At 39.2% G+C, this 23,532-nt stretch overlaps 1 protein-coding gene across 2 annotated transcripts in view; it reads right to left on the bottom strand.

Moving 5' to 3' along the window:
• Positions 1-23,532, bottom strand: part of CCBE1 (collagen and calcium binding EGF domains 1) — a 203,781-nt gene that overhangs the window by 64,228 nt on the left and 116,021 nt on the right. The gene's annotated exons all lie outside the window — the stretch shown is intronic.

Genomic DNA, 23,532 nt, shown 5'->3' with positions numbered 1-23,532 from the left:
TCTGCCACTCTTCGAGTGCTCTCTGAGCTTGTCTGTTTTCTTGCTCTTTCCTTGAGTAAGCTTTATTACTCAAATCAGGGAACATCATCTTATGATTGTATCTTATGATTAATGATTGTAACTATTATTTATGATCTATGGCTCATCACCGTTGTTTGGTTGAGCGTTTATGCACCGAAGACAAATTCCTTGTGTGTCAAATCATACTTGCCCAAGAACAGAATTCAGTTCTTTTCCATTCCAGGGGTGAAATCCAGCAGGTTCTGACATGTTCTGGAGAACCGGTAGCGGAAATTTTCAGCAATTCAGAGAACCGGCAAATACCACCTCTGGCTGCCCCAGAGTGGGATGGGAATGGAGATTTTGCAATATTCTTCCCCTGCCATGCCCACCAAGCCACACCCACCAAGCCACACCACACCCACCAAGCCATGCCCACAGAACCGGTAGTAAAAAAAAATTGGATTTCACCACTGTTCCATTCCATTCTATTCTGTTCTGTTCCCAAGTCATGGGAAAAAGAGGAGGAGGAAGGAAGATTAGATATTTTCATTGCCTCGAGATACTTATAAATATAATAAAAGTGAGATTTAAAAAATCTACAAAAACTCAATATATATATGTATATATTAGTCTTCCCTAGCCACAAGTTTTCTGTATTATTTTGTTTCTTCAAATGGATTGTTTTATTCTGTTTATTCTGGTTCCCTTTCTCTCCCACCTATTTTACATTTTACAATTGTAAATTGATTTAGGATTTTATAAACTGAATACATTTACAAAATAAGAATGATCATGATTAATAGTATCAAAATGTTATTCTGCAGACAAGGCAGGCAGCATTTTTTGGAACATGTTAAATTCTCTCTTACAATAATGGACATGAAGAGGAAGACTGATTTTTAAAGCAAGAAGTTTGTTTTTTCAGATTATCTTTCAAAAGTGTACTCAATGTTAATTCACCTCATAGGAGCCAATCTGACACACTTTAAAAGCATTAACTGCCTTTTATTGGCAAAGATTATTTGGTTAGTTCCAACAATACTGAACTCGTGAATCAGCTCGCTTAAAAATGTATTCTGCATCAATAAAACAAACATTATCTAGAAAAACACGTATATGGTTAATTTATTTTTATGGGACAGATAGATTACGGGGAGATCAACAAAAGGTTGCACTGGGGCATTATTATTTTCTTTTGATTTTTAAACTGTTGGGTAATCATAAGGAAGGGATAACAATTCAAAGCAAATCCAGGAGACTTCATAGTAGCTGAATAGCTCAACATAAGGAATTTACAATAGAATAATTAGAAAACCATTCAGAACTTTTGAGACCAGATTTGGTATTGGTCCAGTTTCATCTTTCCACACCTGCCTTTCCCCCCCACCTCCCCTTTGGGTAGCCTATATTGTCCGAGAATGCTAGAAAAGGTGTTGATAACCAACCTTAATATCTATTTTCAGTACCAGCAATAAGAAGAATCTATTCACAACCAGGAAAAGGTGTCCCATGGAGATAATTTTGCCATTCCTACCTAATGAAGATACTGAAATACCTTTGTATCTCATTGTACACATGTAGGGGTTTGTAGGGATTATTTATCTGAAAGACTATCTACAGCAGTGGTTCCAAACCCTTTTTTGGCCATGCCCCACCTAAGCATCTGTAGACTCCTAATTCACACACACCCCCGCCAACATATAATTCTTACCATTCAAAAAGTGACTCCTATTCACATGGAGGAAGCCTAAAAGGCCATTAACTTGGTTTAAACAAGGTTCCAATTGCCCCAGTGGTGGGATTCAAGTAATTTAACAACTGGATCTCTGCTCTAATGATTTCTTCCAACAACCAGTTTGCCAAACTGCTCAAAAGTTAACAACTGGTTCTCCCGAAGTGGTGCGAACTGGCTAAATCCCACCACTGAATTGCCCCTATTAAAAATCAATTTGCTCCCCTGTGGGGCGTGGGCCCCACGTTGGGAACCACTGACCTACAGGTAGTCCTCGACCTATGACCAGAATTGAGCCCAAAATTCCTGTTGTTAATTCAAACATTTGTTAAATGAGTTTTACCCCATTTTATGACCTTTCTTGCCACCATTGTTAAGTGGATCGCTGCAGCAGATAAGTTAGCAACATGGTTCTTAAGTGAACCTTGCTTCCCCATTGACTTTGCTTGTCAGAAGGGCGCAAAAGGGGATCACGTGACCTTGAGACACAACAACGGTCATAAATATGAACCCGCTGCCAAGCATCTGAATTCTGATCTTGTGATCATGGGGATGCTGGAAAGGTCGTAAAATGAAAAAGTGTGAAAAATGGTCGTAAGTCACTTTTTCAGCGCCCTTGTAACTTCGAACGGTCACTAAAGGAACTGTTGTAAGTCGAGGACTACTTGTATTATAAAGGAAAGAACAGAAGGGAAAGCAAAGGGTTGAAGTTGCCCATCATCTGTTAGCACTGTACATAATAAGATAAAGTAGACCCAGGGGTCATCGGGTCAGTTTTTCTTACAGTCTTATAATTCCTTTCTTACACGTGAAAGGAGATATAATTCTATTTATAATTATGTCTAAATTTGCACTTATACATATATATGAGAATACCTATGGCAGTGATGGCTAACCTTTTTGTTGCCACATCCCGAAAGCATGTGTATGCATACACACACCCATAATGTAATGCCCGTGTGACCCTCCCCTTTGCATATGCACGTGACTCCCCACGTGTGCCCTGCCCCCCCGTGCATGCACGTGTGACCCCCTGCATGTGCCCCGCCCCCCCTTGCATGCGTGCACAACTCCCCACATATGCCCCACCCCCGTGCAGGTGCAGCAGAAACCCAAAAACCAGCTGGCTAGCAGGAGGCATGACACATGCGCGATGGAACTGAGCTGGAGCGACAGCTGGAGCACGCAGAAAAGGGTCCGCGTGCCACCTGTGGCATGCGTGCCACAGGTTTGTCATCACAGACCTACGGTATGCAATTACTGTTGGATTTTCTTGGTGATATCCTTGGTGATATCTAATTGGACTGTAATGTTCATCACCTTTATTTGTTAAAAGTGTTGTCTACAGCAGCCGGGTTAGAGATATACTGCATCTGATCAGAAATGGAGCATTTGCCATCATTATTTAGAAGCAACTTACATCTGTAGGTCATCATATTTTTATTATTATATCACTACAAAAAACCCTATCTCTCATGTCAATCTGAATATAATTCAAATAAACAGCGAGAACAGAGCCTTAGAGGTGAATCTTAAATATCAGATATATGTATTTAGCCAGCAGTAATAGAATGGTTTTAGATTATTTAAAGTGCAGAACTAGTATGTGAAATTAAGTCTAAAAAACTGCTGCCTAGCATAGATTATATGCTATTATATGCTAGTATTGGATTTGTCTGCTGCTGTTAATTCAGGTAGCCATCGACTTATAACCACAAAATTTTTGCTGTTAAGAAAGACACTTGTTTTTTTTTTATTTATTTATTTACATTTATATCCCGCCCTTCTCCGAAGACTCAGGGTGGCTTACAGTGTATAAGGCAATAGTCTCATTCTATTTGTATATTCACAAAGTCAACTTATTGCCCCCCCACCAACAATCTGGGTCCTCATTTTACCTACCTTATAAAGGATGGAAGGCTGAGTCAACCTTGGGCTGGGCTTGAACCTGCAGTAATTGCAGGCTGCTGTGTTTTAATAACAGGCTTCTTATAGCCTGAGCTACCACGGCCCCTTGTTGAGTTTTGCCCAATTTTACAATCTTTCTCGCCACAGTTGTTAAATGAATCACTAAAGTTTTAAAATTAGTAACATGGTTGTTAAATGAATGTGGCTTTCCCATTGACTTTACTTGTCACAGAGTCACAAAAGATGATCAAAAGACATTGCAACTGATATGAGACAGTTGCCAAGCATCCAAATTTTGGTTACGTGACCATTAGGACGCTGCAATGGTTGTACGTGTGAAAAATTGTCATAAGTCACTTTTTCCAGTGCTATTCTAACTTTGAATGGTCACTAACTGAATGGTTATAAGTTGAAGACTATCTGTATTCTTTTTGAAGAGGAAAAGTCTATCACATGTTTCCAAGTTTTCTCGCTTTTCTCGCTTAACATTCTTATTGTTTCCCCTGGTTCCATTTAGCTCAGAAGAGGAACTCGGTTAAAAAAAGTCACTGAGAAGATCAATAAGAAACATAAATATGTTGACATATCTCTGCAATTCACCTCCTGCTTTCTGCTCCAAATAGTACCAAATCTCCAGGCTTTTCAACCAGAGACCTTTTGCCTCTTCTACCTAACCTTGGAAGTTAGAAACTCAGGAGTGGGATTTAGCCGGTTCGGACTGGTTTGGGCGAACCATTAGCTCCGATGATCAGCTGAGATCGAACTGGTTCACTCCGACAATCAGCTGGGCCCACCTGCCCGCCCCTGCGGTATACTGACCTATATTTCCTTTGTTTGAAGCCCAGCTGATAGGCGCGGCAGAGCGTATTGCTGTGCCTCAGCTGTTTTACTCACCGGGGCTGCAGTAGAAGGTAAGTTTTAGAGCTGTTGTGAAACATACTGCGTGCACGGGGAGTGCGTGTTTAGCGCACATGCACAGTAAACCGGTTGTTACACTGGTTGAATCCCACCACTACGAGAATCTGAATCAGAGGTCTTCTGTATGCAGAGCAGCTTTTCTGTCACAAAGTAGATAGATATTAAGGAGTAAGCTTCTAAGTGAGAAAGAATGATTAAATATGTCATTTTATTTCTCTTCCTTCCAGAGAACTCAGCATTCATCTCAGAAGGCCCTTATGATTTGCCAGACACATGATGGTTCAGAGGTTCCAAGCTCTGTGGGCTTAATGACTCAACCACATACTGTATGTTTAAAAGATTATCTCTCCAATTTGCAGATTTTCCTGACACAAATCACAATGACAGCAATTGGAAACTTGAGGATGTCAAGGGTATTTTGATCTTGCTGGCATTTAAATTACAAATACTCATGAGCACATAAGAATTTGGATGTATTGTATGTTGGAGGGACATACTTTTTAATTTTGGCTACATGAGACATTTATCAACAATTGGACAACATATGATTAAAAATGATCAAGTAATTTGTCCAAGAAATTATATAAGTCCTTGATTCGGAGACATAGATCCACTGCATGCTGTTCCTTCAAAATATGTCCAATATATTAATGTTAAAAACTTGATTTTTAAGCAATTAATTACATCCAGAACATGGTATTCCTTAAATTGAACAAAACATATACATTTTAATTCATGAAAAATTAGTATTCTCAAAATTTTAAGTAACAATAAAATAAAGCAAAAATCAGTTTGTTAGGACCTAATTTTACATTCAATAAAAGCACGTGATAGCATTCAAGGAAATGATACCATTTCAGAATTCAGAATGATTTTATGATTGACTGATTTATCACAGTGTGAAGAAATCCTCTGTTGAACATTCTCTCAATATGGTTATGCTTTCTGTGGTCTGGTGTTTTTGGATGGAGAAAATTAGTCAAGTAGGTCTTTTGCTCAAAGTAGAATACTTCCTTTTCCTAAATGTATAAATTATGTTTTCCTACACCAGAGACTTAAATTCAGTACATGCAGTTGTGTTTGCTGCTTCCAAAATACTAATCCTGTGCTACCATTTTTTATTTCCACAGTGCATGGGTTCGATGCAAAACGCAGCACGACAAATGTGCACATTTGACCTTACTTCTGTTTTGGCCTAAAGCCCAACTAATCTTGCAGGATTTGTGTGAATAAAGAGAGGTTTGGGGATAGTGTGGTAAAATAAAGAGGCAATTAAAAAAGTAAATATACTTTTGGATGGAATGCCAGATGAGCCACAGCTGGATGGAATGCCAGATGAGCCACAGCTGGGGGACAACCATTGGATGTCTGTCTATTCAGTAGAGTAGAAGTTGTGATACACTTAATGACAGTTTTTAAGAGAAATCCTTCAGAAAACATGGAAATGAAACCAGCCAGCCAGGGATCAACATCAGTCATTCCAATTAAATGGCACAGATATAGTTGAAAGAGAAGCCAGATTATCAGTGAGGTAGATACTCGTATACTGTTATTCCAGAGGTCACTGAGGTGAGTCTGGAAGATACAATCAGTGGCTTCTGATCTCTTGGAATGTCTTTTATGAGCCTCCAAAGAAGATTAACTTAATGGAGCTCTATGTTTTTTTCATGATATTTTAGCACATGAACTCCTTTAAACAGAGTTTGTGTAAATTACATTTTAAATACTTTTGAAAAATCATACGTGCATTATTCACTCTAGTGCTCACTTTGTGGGGAGAACAGATCATGCTTTAGATCATTTTATGCAGGAATATTGAAAATTCAAAAGGATTCACCAATTAAGCACCACTGTATGTCTTGAGTTTGCATTTTTATCAGATTTAAGTTAAGTTTTAATGGCTGGGTTGGATTTGAGCCGAATAAAAGAAATAAAAGATTTGAAAGGGACATCTAGGCCGGTGGTGAAATCCAATTTTTTTTTTACTACTGGTTCTGTGGGCATAGCTTGGTGGGCATGGTGTGGTTTGGTGGGTGTGGCTTAGTGGGTGTGGCAGGGAGAGGATACTGCAAAATTTCCATTCCCTCCCCACTCCTGGGGGAAGGATATTATAAAATCTCCATTCCTACCCCATTCTGGGGCCAGCCAGAGGTGGTATTTGCTGGTTCTCCAAACTACTCAAAATTTCCGCTACTGGTTCTCTGAACTATTCAAAATTTCTCCTACCGGTTCTCCAGAACCTGTCAGAACCTGCTGGATTTCACTCCTGATCTAGGCCTTTCCTGTCCTGGCAGCCTCCAGGGATAGTAGGAATTGGAACTTCGATAATTTCTAATGACTAGGAAAACTATCACATGCAATCCAGGTATGTCCATTATAATTAAATACTTCAGGATTACCAGTGGAGTACTTGTGGATATCAATTGTGCCCACTTCTCTCAAAATACTGCTTCCCCTTCTCAATATTTTTTACCAAGTATCACAAGATTACAAAATCTTGTAAGTTTTTATTCTGCCACAAGAACTCATGAGGCATCAAGGGCCTCACAAAATCTCACATGAAAACAGAGCTAGACCAGTGGTGAAATTCAATTTTTTTTACTAGAAATTGCAGGTAATCCTCGATTTACAACAATTAATTTAGTGACCATTCAAAGTTACAACAGTACTGAAAAAAATTACTTATGACCAGTGGTGAAATTCAATTTTTTTTTACTACCGGTTCTGTGGGCGTGGCTTGGTGGGTGTGGTATGGCTTGGTGGGCATGGGAGGGGAAGGATACTGCAAAATCTCCATTCCCTCCCCACTCCAGGGGAAGGATACTGCAAAATCCCCATTCCTTCCCCACTCCTGGGGGAAGGATACTGCAAAATCCCCATTCCCACCCCATTCTGGGGCCAGCCAGAGGGGGTATTTGCCAGTTCTCCGAACTACTCAAAATTTCTGCTACCGGTTCTCCAGAACCTGTCAGAACCTGTTGAATAGCACCCCTGAGCTAGACAACTTTATTTATTTATTTGTAAATTTTATTGGCCATCCATTTTACCTCAGGATAACTCTGAGTGGCTTGTGGAATCCTCTTCTACTGACCAAGTATAAAGTTAGAAGCTGGGACAACGTTATTTTTTGATTCCCGCTTCATATACATTTAGATGAGCTATTTAAATTCTTCTCTCCAGGCTGTTATAACTACAAGCTTAGCATCATATCAGTTTAACCAACATAGCGTGTTTCAAAGAAATTTGGGAATTGCATTCTAGTGAGTGTGTTGACTGCTTCCCAAGTCCATCCTTGGAAACCTAATGACTACTGAGTACATTTGGTCCATCTTTTACTCTTTGGAGTTCTCTGAAATTGATTTCAATGTGGGAATTCATGACGAAGGCAGTGTTAGACTTGTAAAAAGATATTGACTCTCCAAGTGCATATCCTATGTCACTGACTAAGCCAGGAACTGCTTTCCAAACTGCTCAAAATACAGTGGAGCCAATAACCACATTCCACTCTTAGCCCTATATCTTATTACAAGTCTGATGAAAGCTGTAAGGATGTTGTCAAGCTGATTTCCCCCAGTTTTCCCCAACCTGGAGCTGTCTAAACGTTTTGAAGGCTCTGGTATTACAGTAGGCTGCCAGCAGGCTACCAAATTAAGTTAAAGGCACTTGCCATGATATGCAAATTCTGGTATTAGCTTAAAACCCTGATTTCTGATAAAGCATCTACTTGATTTTCAATCTAATACCATGAAAAAAAATATCTTATTAATGTCGGTACATTCCCCAGAGCCTGAAATTCATAATATAAGTTTCATAGTTCTAGAATTCTCTCCCTGTTTAGTTATAAATTGGTGTTGAGCTTTGGGCATTTTTAATGGGGACTTAAGATGTATATGTTTACTTAATTTTTGTTTGTTAAGCGAGAGTTTATGTTCTGGTTTGATCATATTGTATCACAGCATTTTAAGGAATTTATGGCATTGAATATATGTTCTTTTGAAAGGTTTTTTTCTGCATTATTTGTTTGTAAATTATAATTGCTTTTTAATTTACTTAAATTGTTCTATAAAACAAAAACAATCCCCTCCTTTGGATTACTTTTAAACCATGAAAAATTGTATCTAACAAACAACCAAACATGATTGCAATTCCTAGCCAGAAAATCTACCAGTCAAGCAACAGAATGAAACAAATTGAATTTTGTTTTTGTTTATTTAGGAACATGCTTTTCTTTTACAATTTTCCTCTTTTTATTTGGAAATATTTGCAGCAGGTCCTATATAAATATCTGTAAACAGCTTTCTTGCTCGTATTTTCTTCCATGACAATTTACCATGAAATTAATTATACTAGTCTATAAAAGGAATACTTGACCTGATAAAATAAGAGGGCCAGTTATTTAAAATAATTCTGTGCTACTTCAAAGCAGTTTAAAATGTTTAAATTTTTTGGTTAATATAGTACGATACAGGAGCATTGACTAGAAGCCATATAAAAATAGAAGAGTGATGAAATACAAGAGTGATGAAAACAGTGGCTACCAAAGTTTTAAAATGGAAAGTTTTGTTTTTGTCATCTAATAGTGGCATCTTCAAGAAAAGCCAAAACAGGAAGGATGTCCCAAAGGTGCTTTTAAAAAAGCTACTGGACTTACTTGATTTTTCTTGAAGATGTTTCACTTCTCATCCAAGAAGCTTCCTCAGGTCTAACTAAATGGTGGGGAATGGAAGGATTTATACTATCTGTAGTCAGTCAGTATATGGCTGGTTCAGGAATTCTGGGAGTTGAAGTCCAAGATCATAAAGAGGCTGTAGTTGCCCACCCCTGATGTAGACTTTATATTGTATAGAAAAGGAATGACGATCAAGCTACAAAACAAAGATATGAAACAGGCCATGTATAGGGGAAGGGTGAAAAAAGTAAGGTGACAGCAGTGACCACACAGTTGAAGCTGCATTTCTTTTCTACATAGGTGGTCAACCATTTTGACTTTTTTGACTCCTCTTTGACAGTGCCCTGATATGAAGGAAAACTGAATGGATTACACAGAAAGAGACTAAGAAAGCTTGGTTGGTTAGAGTCAATGAGAACTTCAAAAAGAAAGATGAAAGTAGCTTAAAGAACAAAAAGTCATTTACAGCTAGGTCTCAACTTATGGCCATAATTGAGCCCAGAATTATGGTTGTAAGTCAGGTCAATTGTTGAAAGAATCACTACATGACCATGACTGATTTTATGACCTTTGTTATAGTGGTCATTAAGTAAATACCACACGTGCTAAGCAAACACATTAAGTAAATGCTGTGGTCATTAAACAAATCCATTTTCACCAATCAGCATTTTTGCCAGAAACCAGAAAATAAACTACCGCTATAAAACAGCACTTTGGTCTGGTTAAAACAAGCAAGGCTTGCAAGGATAGGAAAGTATTATGAATGATGCTGCTGAAAACTAATCTTCCCTATATTTCCCCTTCTTTTTCTTATCTCATGCTTTTAATTTTCTTTGGCTTACTATCTCTTACTCCTTTTCTGAGCTCTGAACAACATTCCAAAAGCGAATAGTATAATGGATATGGATGAATGTATTAAGATACAGTCATCTTAAAAATATTGTATGTATTTTTATATATTTTAATTCATATATCCATTTATGTTGCAATTCATCCTTGTTGTATAAGGTTTTTTAAAAACAGAATAACTGAGCTGGAAGGGACCTTTGAGGTCTTCTAGTCCAACCCCCTGCTCAGGCAGGAAATCCTATAATATTTCAGACAAATGGTTGTCCAATCTCTTCTTAAAAACCTCTAGCGATGGAGCACCCACAGCTTCTGGAGGCAAGTCGTTCCACTGATCAATTGTCCTAACTGTCAGGAAATTTCTCCTTCATTCTAGATTGGTTCTCTCCATGATTAGTTTCCACCCATTGCTTCTAGTCCTGCCTTCTGGTGCTTTGGAGAATAGCTTGACCCCCTCTTCTATGGTGCTGCGGCAACCCCTGAGATATTGGAACACTGCTATCATGTCACCCCTAGTCCTTCTTTTCATTAAACTAGACATACCCAGTTCCTGCAACCGTTCTTTATACGTTTTAGCCTCCAATCTCTTAATCATCTTTGAAAGCTCTTCTTTAACGCCTGTACTTCTTTTTAGTAATACAACTTTTTTGTGTGCACATTTAAAGCCATTTCAAAAAATACATCGGATCCCACACAGGATTAGGAATATATTAAAGATATAGCTGCGACTGGAATGGAAAAATCTGAAAATAAGTTTAAGCATTTGCAGAGTTTAAAACAGTTTTTTTTTCTGTTTTTTTCAATTTGATGCAGAACTGGATTTCATGTTTATGATTCTTAGGCAAGATGATTTCTGACTATACTGGCTAGCTATGACAGATCATCCCAATTATTTATTTATTTATTTATTTATTTATTTATTTATTTATTTATTTATTTATTTATTTAATTTGTCAAACACAACAGTATATATAAGTATAGGCATGAAATAACCATACGAATTGGATACAGTCAAAGGGAACATTAGGACAGGAATGGTAGGCACGCTGGTGCTCTTATGGACGCCCCTTACAGACCTCTTAGAAATGGGGTGAGGTCAATGGTAGATAGTCTTTGGTTAAAGCTTTGGGGATTTTGGGAAAAGACCACAGAGTCAGGTAGTGCATTCTAGGCATTAATCTGTTACTCTGTTATGAAGTCATATTTTCTGCAATCAAGATTGGAGAGGTTCACATTAAGTTTAAATCTATTGTGTGCTCCTGTATTGTTGCGGTTGAAGCTGAAGTAGTATTCGACAGGAAGGACATTGTAGCAGATGATTTTATGAGTTATACTCAGATCATGTCGAAGACGGCGGAGTTCTAAATTTTTTAAACCCAGGATTTCAAGTCTGGTGGCATAAGATATTTTGTTGTGATCAGAGGACTGGAGAACTCTTCTTGTGAAATATTTCTGGACACGCTCTATTATATTAATGTCCGAAATGAGGTATGGGTTCCAGACAGGCGAGCTGTATTCGAGAATTGGTCTAGCAAATTATAATTATTAATTAATTAATTAATTAATAATTAATAATGTAATTATTAAATTACATAGAAGATACCAAGTTTGGAAAGCTGGTTTAGAACTTCCAATAACATCGGCAGCCATCCTGGATCCATAAAATTGACCACTCAGTAACAGGAATGACCATTCATATACAAGTAGTCCAGGGGTGAAATCCTCTGAAGTCTGCTACCCGTTCTGTGAGTCTGCTACCGAGTATGCGCATTGTGCACTTCACGTGCATGCACATTTGAGGCGCACCCGCACAGCACTAAAGAAGGAACATTTTGAAGCCTTCCGAGTCTGCAAAGGTAAGTAGAACAGCGGGGGGGGGGGGAGGAATCCGCTTTGCCACACAATTTAGATTAGCTAGAAAGCAGGAAATCCATCAATTCTAGCTAATATAAATCACGCGTCACAGCTGATCGTTGCCCAGCTGATCATCGGAAATACCGGTTCGCCCAAACCGGTAGCATTTTTTACTACCAGTTTACCTGAATTGGTCCGAACCAGTAGCATTTCACCCCGAAATAGTCCTTTACTTATGACTACAGTAAAGACCAGAATTTCCAATATTAAGCAAGTTGTTTAAATGAGCAGCATCAGATTTTTATGATTTTTTTTTTGCCACAATTGTTAAAAAAAAAAACATTGCAATTGTTAAGCGAAACTTGCAGTCATTAAGTGACTCTGAGTTCCCGTGTTGACTCTGATTGTTGGAAGTCAGCTGGGAAGGTTGCAACTGGTGTTCACCTGACCCTGGGCTGCTGCAACCATTGCAAATATATACCGGTTGCCTAGCACCTGATTTTTTAAAATCACATAATTGTGGAGATGATACAACAGATGTAAGTGCAAGGACCAGTCGTAACTTACTTTTTTTTTTTTACTCTAGTTTAAACTTCAAATTATTGCTAAACAAATGTTTATAAGTCAAGGACTATCTTCACTGCATAAAATAAAAAGCTAACCTAGATGCATGAAATCTCCGTTCAAGACTTTTTACTGATACCACAAATAATCCCCCACCCCCACCCGAAGCATGCATCACAAACATGTTAACTTGAATGCATTTATATAGCGAGAAGCTTTAATTATAATGAACTGCCTTCTGGAATGCTTAAGGCTGAAAGGCGACAGGCCTGCTTTGATGAACAACCCATTTTCCCCCCCAAATCCTTTTTAAAGTCTATAGACATTAGGGTGCCTCGTTTCAAGCTGCCTGCAGGAATAGAAAACCAGGCAAACACCTTTATAATGTCACTGAATTTGATGTCAGTTTTGAATATCAGTTAATCAACCAAGAGGAAGATTTTGCTGGCAAAATTTTCCAACAGTCTGCAGTTCGATTCCGACAGGGCTCAAAGTTGACTCAGCCTTCCATCCTTCCAAGGTTGGTAAAATGAGAACTGAGATTGTTGGGGGAAATATGCAAATACACTTCTTCATTGTAAACCGCCCGGAGAGGTCTGTAAGGCACTATATAAGCCTAAATGTAATTGCTATTTTCGTTTTGTTTACAGGATGGTTGGAATGGTAGCAATGGAAGGTTTCAGAGACAAGGAAGTTAATTGGCTTCAATGAATGTTGTTACAGAATTAAATATAGATTAAATATGAACATGACATGGAACCGAAACTGTAAAAGATGTATTGAGTCTGTCATCTGCACCTTTATAACTGTTTGGTTCTGCAACCCAACAAGACCAACACAGACTTCAGAGGATAATTAGAACTGCAGAAAAAACAATGGCTACCAACCTGCCTTTCATTGAGGACCTGTATACTGCACAAGTCAAAAAGAGGGCTGTGAAAATATTTATAGACCCCTCACATTCTGGACATAAACTGTTTCAACTTCTACCCTCGAAACGATGCTATAGAGCGTTGCACACCAGAACAACTAGACACAAGAACAGTTTCTTCCCAAACGCCATCACTCTGCTAAACAAATAATTCCCTCAACACTGTCAAACTATTCACTAAGACTGCACTACTATTAATCTTCACATCATTCCCATCATCCTTCTCCTTCCACTTATGACTGTATGACTGTAACTTTGCTGCTTGTATCCTTATCCTTTATATTGATATTGTTTCCTGATTGCTTATTTGTACCCTATGACTATCATTATGTTTCTTGATGAAGGTATCTTTTCTTTTATGTACACTGAGAGCATATGCACCAAGAGAAATTCCTTGTGTGTCCAATCACACTTGGCCAATAAAAAAATTCTGTTCTATTCTAATTCTGCATAAGAAGGGAATTACAATAGGATGAGGGAGAAGGACATGATCCAAAAATGTTATTTTACAACCTGAAAAGTTATTTTAGAACCCTACCTACAGAAGAAATTAAAGAACATGGTTTTGTTGTTGCACTTGGAGAGCAATAGAAAAAAGGCAGTAAAACGTTTGAGCTCTCGCTCATTAAAAGTAGACAAAAAATGTATTCAGCTCTTGTCCATGAAGAAATGTTTATACTTTGCAGCCAAGAAACACAAGACTCCCAAGGTTCTTCCCCTCCTCTTAATTTTTATTCCTACAAGTCACTGATTAAGCTGTTACCCCTCAGGACATCTCCCTTTGAATAAACATTTTATAAATGAATCCTCAGATCACTGATAGTATGAATTCTAGAAAAGGGGCCATGAGCTTATTAAGAAGGGAGACAAAATGAAGGCAGTAACCCAGATTAGCTGTAAGTAAACTGTGTAATAGGATGTATTATAATGCAATGCAATGCATTATTAAGAAATTCCATTACCTCATTTGTAGAGCTGTATTTATTCCAATCCAATCCATCCACTTTTTGGAAGAGTTTGGAAGTTTGGAAGAGTAGGAAGGTCTAGCAAAGGGGTAGCATAGAAACTCTCTCTATACCACCCTACTTCATTACCCGAGGAACCATCTCACCCAATGGGACTGGACTTCCCCACTCGCACCAACAGAAAGGGGCACGCTGAAGATCATGTCAACCAAAGAATTTTGGCTGGCAGGATCCAGGAGAAGACTTTTCTCTGCTCTGCCTCCCACCTTCTGGAACATGGTGCTCCTCAAGGTGAGAGCTGCCCCCATCCTCTTGGTTTTCCCTAAAAGTCAAGGGAAAGACATTAGGGTGTCTCGTTTCGACTTGCCTGCAGGAATAGAAAACCAGGCAAACACCTTTATAATGTGCTGATCTGCAGCTTCATGTATTTTATTCCAGCATACATTCCCACCAGGGGGGAAATTCAAAATTTTTCCCTAACGGTTCTGTGGGCATGGCTTGGTGGGGGGTCCTGTGACTGAGTGGGTGTGGCCAACTTGACATCACTCGTGGCCACACCCACTCAATCACATGACACACACACCCCACCAAGCCACCCACAGAACCTGGTAGGAAAAATTTTCGGATTTCTATTCTACCTATTTACCCCTTTCTTTGGGCTTACCTTCCTCCTGTGGCGGCTGGTAGCAGACACTGATGTCAGAGACCTAAGTGAGCTTGGTACAAAGCAAATTAGCACAAGTGGTTGCACCGTAGCTCGTGCCCGGACTATGTCCTTCATTGGCAGAAGGTTTTAAAACCTGGCTCTGTCAACTAGTCTGGGGCCCGGACAGGAGTATGTTATCTTGGAAGTGGTTATGGGATTAAACAGAAGATCTCACCTCCATTGTATTACATAACCCACCCACCCCCATTCTCTTAGTTATTTTTTGTTAATTTTGATGTATTTATTTTTTCATTGTTTTACTGTTTTAATTTTTACACTAAAGTTTTGTCCAACTGTAAGCATCCCAGAGTTACGTGGTAGCGAGATGGGTGGCAGGTAAATTTAATAAGTAAATAAATAAAATGCTCCATATAATACTGACGTCTATAAGGTCAGCTTTTCACTCAGTCATTCAACTAAGTGCATCATTATTTCCACATTCACAAAATATTTCTAGCCAAGGTAGATCAAATTACCCCAAATCTGTTGGCCCGGTCCTTCCTTCCTTCCTTCCTTCCTTCCTTCCTTCCTTCCTTCCTTCCTTCCTTCCTTCCTTCCTTCCTCCCTCCCTCCCTCCCTCCCTCCCTCCCTCCCATCGATTTTTATAGTCACCCATCTCAGCAAATGATTTTGAATATCAAAAATCAAATGAGTACAATAAGAACCATTACAACCATAGTTGTAGAAATAAAAAGTCATACCAGGCAAGGAAACTGTAGCCATCACTAACACAACCAAGAAATAGATTTCTTAACATACTCAGGGGCCCAGCCCCGAGTTTTCTATATAATCTCTAGGTCACATTCTCAAATGCAAACAAACATACCCTCTGGATGCATTAAAGAGCAATTTGGCAGCTGATCAGTGACTTCATTTGCTGGAACAGTTGAACCTGCTGCTTGATATGAGGGGTTGTAAACTTTCTATGAAAGTAGCTCAATAAGAGGAGAAAAACCATTTTTATGCAGCTAGTCCCGAAAGCCTAATGTCAGATTCTATAAACTACAGCATATCTGCACAGCAGAATAAGATCTGACTTAAAGATGTAGCAATGCATTTTACATATTCAACTGCTTCTAATAAAAAGCTGGTAATTATTAAAGCTCAGGCTATAGCATAGATGAACAATAAAGCTTTTATAGGCCTCAATAAACTTTCAATGAAATAGTCTAGAACTACAGAAGCTTATGTTCTAGGTGGGGAATATGGTTCTTAAAGCCCTGAATGCGTTTGATGGTGTCAGATGGATGGAATGGAAACTAATCAAGGAGACAGCCAACCTAGAATTAAGGATAAATTTCCTTAGAGAAAAATTAACTACTAGAATGGCTTGCCTCCAGGTTGTGGGTGCTCCAACACTGGAGGTTTTTTTTTTAAATTATTATTAAAAAGTTTTACCCCAATTTTAACAAATAATTACCCTCCTCCTCCCTCCACCCCCCACCCTCCACCCCTTCACCCAACCCCGCTCTCCCCTCGGACTTCCCAGAGCAAATACAGGGTATAGAATTTACCAGTCATAAGCTAAAATATGCTAATTATTCATAAACTCCCATCCCTCCCTTAGAACCATAACTCCCTTATTTCATATAAAAGAAGAAAAAAGAAAAAAGAATACTGTATACAAATACAATTATTACTTTCTGGTCATTCATATGCTATTTGATACTTTTTAGTCAACACTGGAGGTTTTAAAGGAGAGACTGGGCAGCCATTTGTCAAAAATGGTGGAGGGTTTCCTGCTTGAGCAGCGGGTTGGTCTAGAAGACCTCCAAGATCCCTTCCAATTCTGCTATTCTGTAACTCCCCTTGAGTGAGCAAAATGTCATATATCCAAAGATGGGATCTATTTTATATTATTTTAGGAATGTTAAAGAAAAGAGCTTCAGTGACCTCCCATCCTCACAGCCCTAAAGAAAGGCTAAATAAAGACACTTTATTTTCCCTACTCTTTTAAAGCAAATGTATAAGCTCATAGTCCTTCAACACAAAACAGCACTCATTGATTATTTAAGCTTCTCCATTTTAGTTATTTATTTTTTCTTCCTGCTGCACTTAGTTGACTGAGAATCAAATCATTTGCTGATCTTCTGCAAATCACCCAGATATATGGTAAAAGACTGTAATCAGTTGTGTTGGAAAGATTTTTCTTTTTTTTTCTATAGATCTCTCAGCAATAGCTTTTCCTTAAAAAAAAAATCTAAAATGCTTAAAACATTCTTCTTTTATAGCTCCACCATTCTGAGTTGCATTCCTGGCCCCACAGTGTCATCTCATCCATGGAATTTCTTCTATTTCAACTTCTATAAAGCTTTTTTCAGTCAGTTTGCTTCCACTGCAAAAATTATCCAATTTTTCTTTGTAAATACAGCCATCTTTCATTTTATGCTACTGCCATATTCCCTGAAAAGCTTGCATAAAGTGAGATATCGTAACAGAGGGTGGGGAAATAGGGTTATGAGGTACGGTGTGTTTGACAATCTAAATGCAATAACACAAGTGCTCATGACTTTTTTAACAGTCTTATTCTTAAGCATTATGTTATTTGGGTTTTCTACCTTGCCTTGTGTTCTGTGTACAGTTGATCGTTGGGTGCTGCCCAGAGTTGCTTTTGATGAGATGGGCTGCTATCAGTGGTGGAATTCAAATTTTTTTACTACTGGGTGTGGTGTGACTTGGTGGGCGTGGCTTGGTGGGCATGGCAGGGGAAGGATACTGCAAAATCCCCATTCCCTCCTCATTCCTGGGGGAAGGATATTGCAAAATCCCCATTTCCACCCCACTCTGGAGCCAGCCAGAGGTGGTATTTGCCAGTTCTCCAAACTACTCAAAAGTTCCACTACCGATTCTCCGAACTACTCAAAAGTTCCGCTACTGGTCCTCCAGAACCTGTCAGAACCTGCTGAATAGCACCCCTGGCTGCTATTATAAATTTGATGATGATGATGATGATGATAATACCCTCACCAGTGAGACACTAACTTGTGCTCTGAGAAAGATGAGACCTATGTCAGAAGTTCAACCATAAGGACAGGTCTCATCAGAAGAATCAGATGAAGAGCGTCTCTCCCATAAACAGTATGATGAGATGTAGAAACATATACTATATCGGTCATTGCCCGGGTCAACAAGGACAATGCTAGCTGTTGGAGTTCCTAGACATGTGTTGATAAATTGGCTACAGGATTGTTGGCTGAACAACGAAGGCCAGCAGCTGCAGGACTACTGGAAGAAAATCTGTTTACACATTGCAAATATACAAAGATTGAAAACAAAGAAACAATGATCTATTATTACAAATCAAGTCCAACAAGAAGAGGATATCTGAAAAGAATGCACCAGTTCTGGAAAGAACAACATTCAGAATCAGAAACAACAGAACATATCAACATTAATTTATAATATGAAATAAAGTATTCACAGAATCAGGATTGGAAGATCTGCACAGATCTACTCAGGGCAAAAATATCAAAGCTTTGCCAGAAGTTGCTCAGACTGTAGAGGTGAACCAGAGAAAGTCAGCAGTAGAAGAAGACAGCATAACTATTGAATCATTTTCATTCCCAAACCCAACACTATCTCCTCCACCTTCTCCTCAGAAAGAACAATGCCATTTAACTAAACAAGAAGAATTGAAACAAAGAATAACAGAGCACCTGGAACAGCACAAAACAACAGAACAACAGGTTGCCTGCATTGCAGCTTATTCCAAAGAAACAGCTAGCACAAGTATTAAAAGATGCCAGTACTGTAACATTAAATGTAAGCACCAGCTTACTTCAAGAAACAAACCAACTAATATACAACATGGCTTCAGTTATAATTTGAGTATGCTGTCACAATATTAGCACATATTCTTGGAGAAAATGGTCTAGTGTACAACAGCAAATTTGCATAGTGAGGAAAACCTGTATTTTGGGATACAAGTCTAATTCTAAGTAGAGGTTGAAATCGTTACAATTTTGGAACGAAGTAGTTTGGGGAAACTATTCTACAGGAAAGCATTTGATCTTCTACGTTTACACACTTGCCCTTTAAGTACCATTGCCAAGTCTGATTTTCTTGAAAGTGTGAGTTGAAACTAACCACTTACAGAGATGTGTCACAACATGATATTGAACATATATTCAACATATGGTATTGAAACCATAACGTACATCAACCTACGACCACAACTGAGTCCAATATATATGTTGCTAAGCAAGACTGTTGTTAAATGAGTTTTGCCCTATTTTATTACCTTTCTTGCCACAGTTGTTAAGTGAATCGCTGCAACTGTTGAGTGAATCATACAATGATTAAATAAATCTTGCTCTCTCCACTGACCTTGCTTGTCAGAAGCCAGCTGGGAAGGTTTCAAATGCTGATCACATGACTTGGGAAGGTGCGTCTGTCATGCCAGTTGACAAGCTTCCATATTTTGATCATGTGACCATGGGAATGCTGCAAAGGTCAGAAATGTGAAAACTGACCATAGGGCACATTGAGAAAGACTAGTGATCTGGTGCTACCACAAAATTTCTTCTAAAATGGATTATTTAGATACAAATTAGTAACTTCCTTACCCAAGTACCAGTGGTGGGTTGCTCCTGGTTCTGTCTGGTTCTTGAGAAACGGTAGTAAAAGTGGCAGGAGGGTCCGCCCACCCGCCCTGACATCGTATTTGGTGATCTCTGCATGCGCAGAAGCAAGCGCCCGTTCCCATTGCAAACTGATAGTAAAGGTAAGTAGAACCCACCCCTGCCAAGTATCTCTTTCAAATGCTTTATAAAGCCTTACCAGATGGCTTCCATTGGAAGGAGAGGGAAAGGAACAGAAAATCTAAGGATGCCAGAAAGAAGTCCCAAAAGTGCTTTTTGAAAAGGCAATTGGACTTTCTTTGTTTTTCCTTGAAGTTGTTTCACTTCTCATTCAAGAAGCTTCTTCAGTTCTGACTGAATGGTGGAGAATAGAAGGATTTATATTCCTTATAGTCATCTGACAGTTAGCATAGGTCTTAACATAGGTCCGGCTGCCTTTTGAAAAAGCACCTTTGGGACAACTATGGCCTGGACGACTGAGAATCTCAATAGACATATGTGTCAAAAAAGAAATAGCTAGGGATAACTATTGGGTATACTGCATTATAAGCTGAGAGAATAAAGATTTCTTCTGAAGAAGATCTATGCATGAGCTGTAATAAGCCGAAATGCTTTAAAAAGAGGTTATTTTATTTCTGCTTGTGTTTATGCTGCTTGTGTTCATTTTTTGGGTCCGGAGGTTTCCTAACTGTCCTTCCTTTATAATTTTTGGACCAGAGTTGTATGACTCCAGCTATCTGCAGTTTATTTCCTTGAACACTGTTTTTAGTAGTGCAGAAAAGAAGAATATTTTTAGCAACTAGCAAAAAAAGTTTATTGCAGAAGGAAATGGAATTCAGTCAACACATTTTCATAATATCTTCCATAAACTTTCTTGGCAAGGAAAAAAAAATCCGAATAGCAAAGAGTAGCCCCCTGCTTTCCCTGAGTAAATCCAGCAACATCTACAAATAGATGTTATATGATATTTGTAAATATATATGGTTGGAGAGCAATTTAAAAACAAATGAAAAACAAAGGCAAACCTTGGGAGTATACTGGCATGAAACATAACCATATCCTACCAAAATAAGGCCAAAATTTACTCTGAGACAGAAGAAGAACAGAATTGTTTTTTGATTTGCAACGTATTGTCTAAATCCAGGTGGAGTTTATTATTTTTCAGCCTGGCATCTTTAGATAATTTGAGTGCATTTGAAATATCCCTATCATCCTAAAGTTATTTACAAAAACCATAGCAATGCTAAAGATTAGATAGTAACAGAGTTAGGGTGTTGATATATATGAAAGGGACACGGTGGCTCAGTGGCTAAGATGCTGAGCTTGTTGATCAAAAGGTCGGCAGCTCAGCAGTTCAAATCCCTAGTGCTGCCTAATGGGGTGAGCTCCTGCTACTTGTCCCAACTTCTGCCAACCTAGCAGTTTGAAAGCAGGTAAAAAATGCAAGTAGAAAAATAGGGACCATCTTTGGTGGGAAGGTAACAGCGTTCCATGCGCCTTTGGCGTTTAGTCATGCCAACCACATGACCATGGAGACATCCTCAGACAGCGCTGGCTCTTTGGCTTTGAAACAGAGATGAGCACCGCCCCCTAGAGTCGGGAATAACTAGCACATACGTGTGAGGGGAACTTTGTCTTTTTATATATCTCAATATCATCCACATACTTACAATACTTATAACACCTCAAGCTACTATCTAAGAACTATTAATCAGTGGAACAACTTGCCTCTAGAAGTTGTGGGTGGAATGGACCTCCAAGGTCCATTCCATTCCATTCCTCACCCAGCAGCTTCATCTAGATGTTAAATAGGAGACATGGAGGGTCTATGCTGTTAGCAACCCCACCACACAAAAAAATTGGGGCCTAGACATAAACCTCTCCTTCTCACCAACGTCACCTGGAACCGACCATGCAAGGAGAAGAACAATTGCAAACCAGTGTCCCCTATTCTGAAGCCTCAGAGCTGGTCTGTAAGGGGATCATGGTTGATGGTATTCAACATGACCAAGAGATCCAGAAGGGCCAGATAGACACACTAACCCCATCCTGAGGTTTTCATGCATTCTCCTCCTTCTTTCTCCCCATTTTCATTAGAGTTATAGATAAATGGATGTTTCTGAATCCATATAGATTCTGAATCTATAATTTGCTGAATGATTGATGTAGTCTGTTAAACACATTCAAAAGTCTTCTCTTCTTTTGAAGAGAAACAAAATGCTTTTTTATAGCCACAATTTACATTCAGAAATACTGCCCGTAGGACTTTAGGCTGCAATGAAAATTATATCCTGCATGTTTTTCTCCTACAGTTAAAATTCCCTGACTATGGAAAATGAGCTTGTTGGTCACAAAAGTTAAAGATCACAGTCAGTCAATTTTCTACCTGAATAATTATTTGCAGATGAAGGTGCTTCATATGTACAACATCTTATTATGTTTAGGGAAGAGGTTTTAATGTGTTGGATTTAGATTAGCAAAGATTTGGGATTAGAATAGACAAACATAATAAAAAGGTAGAACAGAAACCAACTTCAGGAATTGGAAAGCAGGGAAAGAGGAATAAAAATCAAAACCAGACATAGAGTTGCAGAAAAACAATTAGAATGCCAGCACATCCTGGCGACAGACACGAGAAGGCTTGGACAAGTTATTGGGTTTGATATGGAACAAATCAAAGACTAACAATGAAGATCAGAGGAGTTCTCTGCACAGGAAAGAAATGGCACATCCAGCTTTAAGCAATGAAATGCACAGTGATCTTCCCACCTGGAATAAATAGAAATATTGGAAGATTCAACATTTATGCATTTGTAAATTTAATGGCCGCATGATTCGTCTTAATTAACATGTTTTTGTATGTGAGATTATTTTCATCACGACTTCTCACAACCATTAGAGGCCATTTTTGAAACTGTCCTGATAAAAGACAGATGTTTTAACGTCTGGCTGTATCAAACTCACATTTGTACTGGCCTTTTTAATGGGCAATGAGCTTTACAACTCTTTCCCAATTTTTCACAAACTTCCTAGCTATTTATTTGACTTCATGAAATTATGTTAATTTACTTAGAACAGGGCGTCAAACTCAAGGCCCGCCGGCCAGATTTGGCTCACAGGTTGCTTAAATCTGGCCCGTGGGGCCGGCCTGGAAATAGCAACGGACCGGCCCGCAATGCCTCTTCTGGCCAAAATGGGGCACAGAGGGCCACACACAGCCCCCCCTTGCCCCATTTTGGTCTGGACGGCCCCCCCGCAGCACTCTGCTGTCCAAAATGTGGCGTGGCAGGGTCTGACCTGTCTCCCCCACTCTACAGGCCGGCCTGCAGAGGAGAACTACAATGCTGATCGGGCCCTCGAAGAAATCCAGTTTGACACACCTGCTTTAGTACTTATTCTTTTAGAGCAGGAGTGTCAAACTCAAGGCCTGGGGGCTGGCCCCTCAGGCTGCCCTGGAAACAGAGAAGGACTGGCCCACAGTGCCTCTGCCAGTGAAAATGGAGCTCTGTTTCTGCTGGCAGTGGGTTGAAGGAGGCCGTCGCAGTGGAAACGGTGCTCGGGAGCCCGTTTCCGCTGGCAGAGCGTTCGGGCCGCCACAGGCACCCCTGATATGAGTGACATCAAGCTGGACACACCCATCCTGGCTATGCCCACCCTGGCCTCCCAAGGTCAAACACAACCCTGATGCACCCCTCAGTGAAATTGAGTTTGACACCCCTGATTTAGAGCACCTCCCCTGTTTTGAATCCTCCATACAATATAATGTATAGCGTATCATTAGTATTTCTTCCTCTTCCATAGACTGTGCCCCATTGTAGCACCATTTGTGACAATATACAAAGCAGCTGACATTTTC

The sequence above is a fragment of the Ahaetulla prasina genome, chromosome 2, assembly GCF_028640845.1.
Source record: "Ahaetulla prasina isolate Xishuangbanna chromosome 2, ASM2864084v1, whole genome shotgun sequence".
In the NCBI taxonomy this organism is placed as follows: Eukaryota; Metazoa; Chordata; class Lepidosauria; order Squamata; family Colubridae; genus Ahaetulla; species Ahaetulla prasina.
Note: the sequence above shows the minus strand (reverse complement) of the source record. Positions and strands in the feature narration are given on the sequence as shown.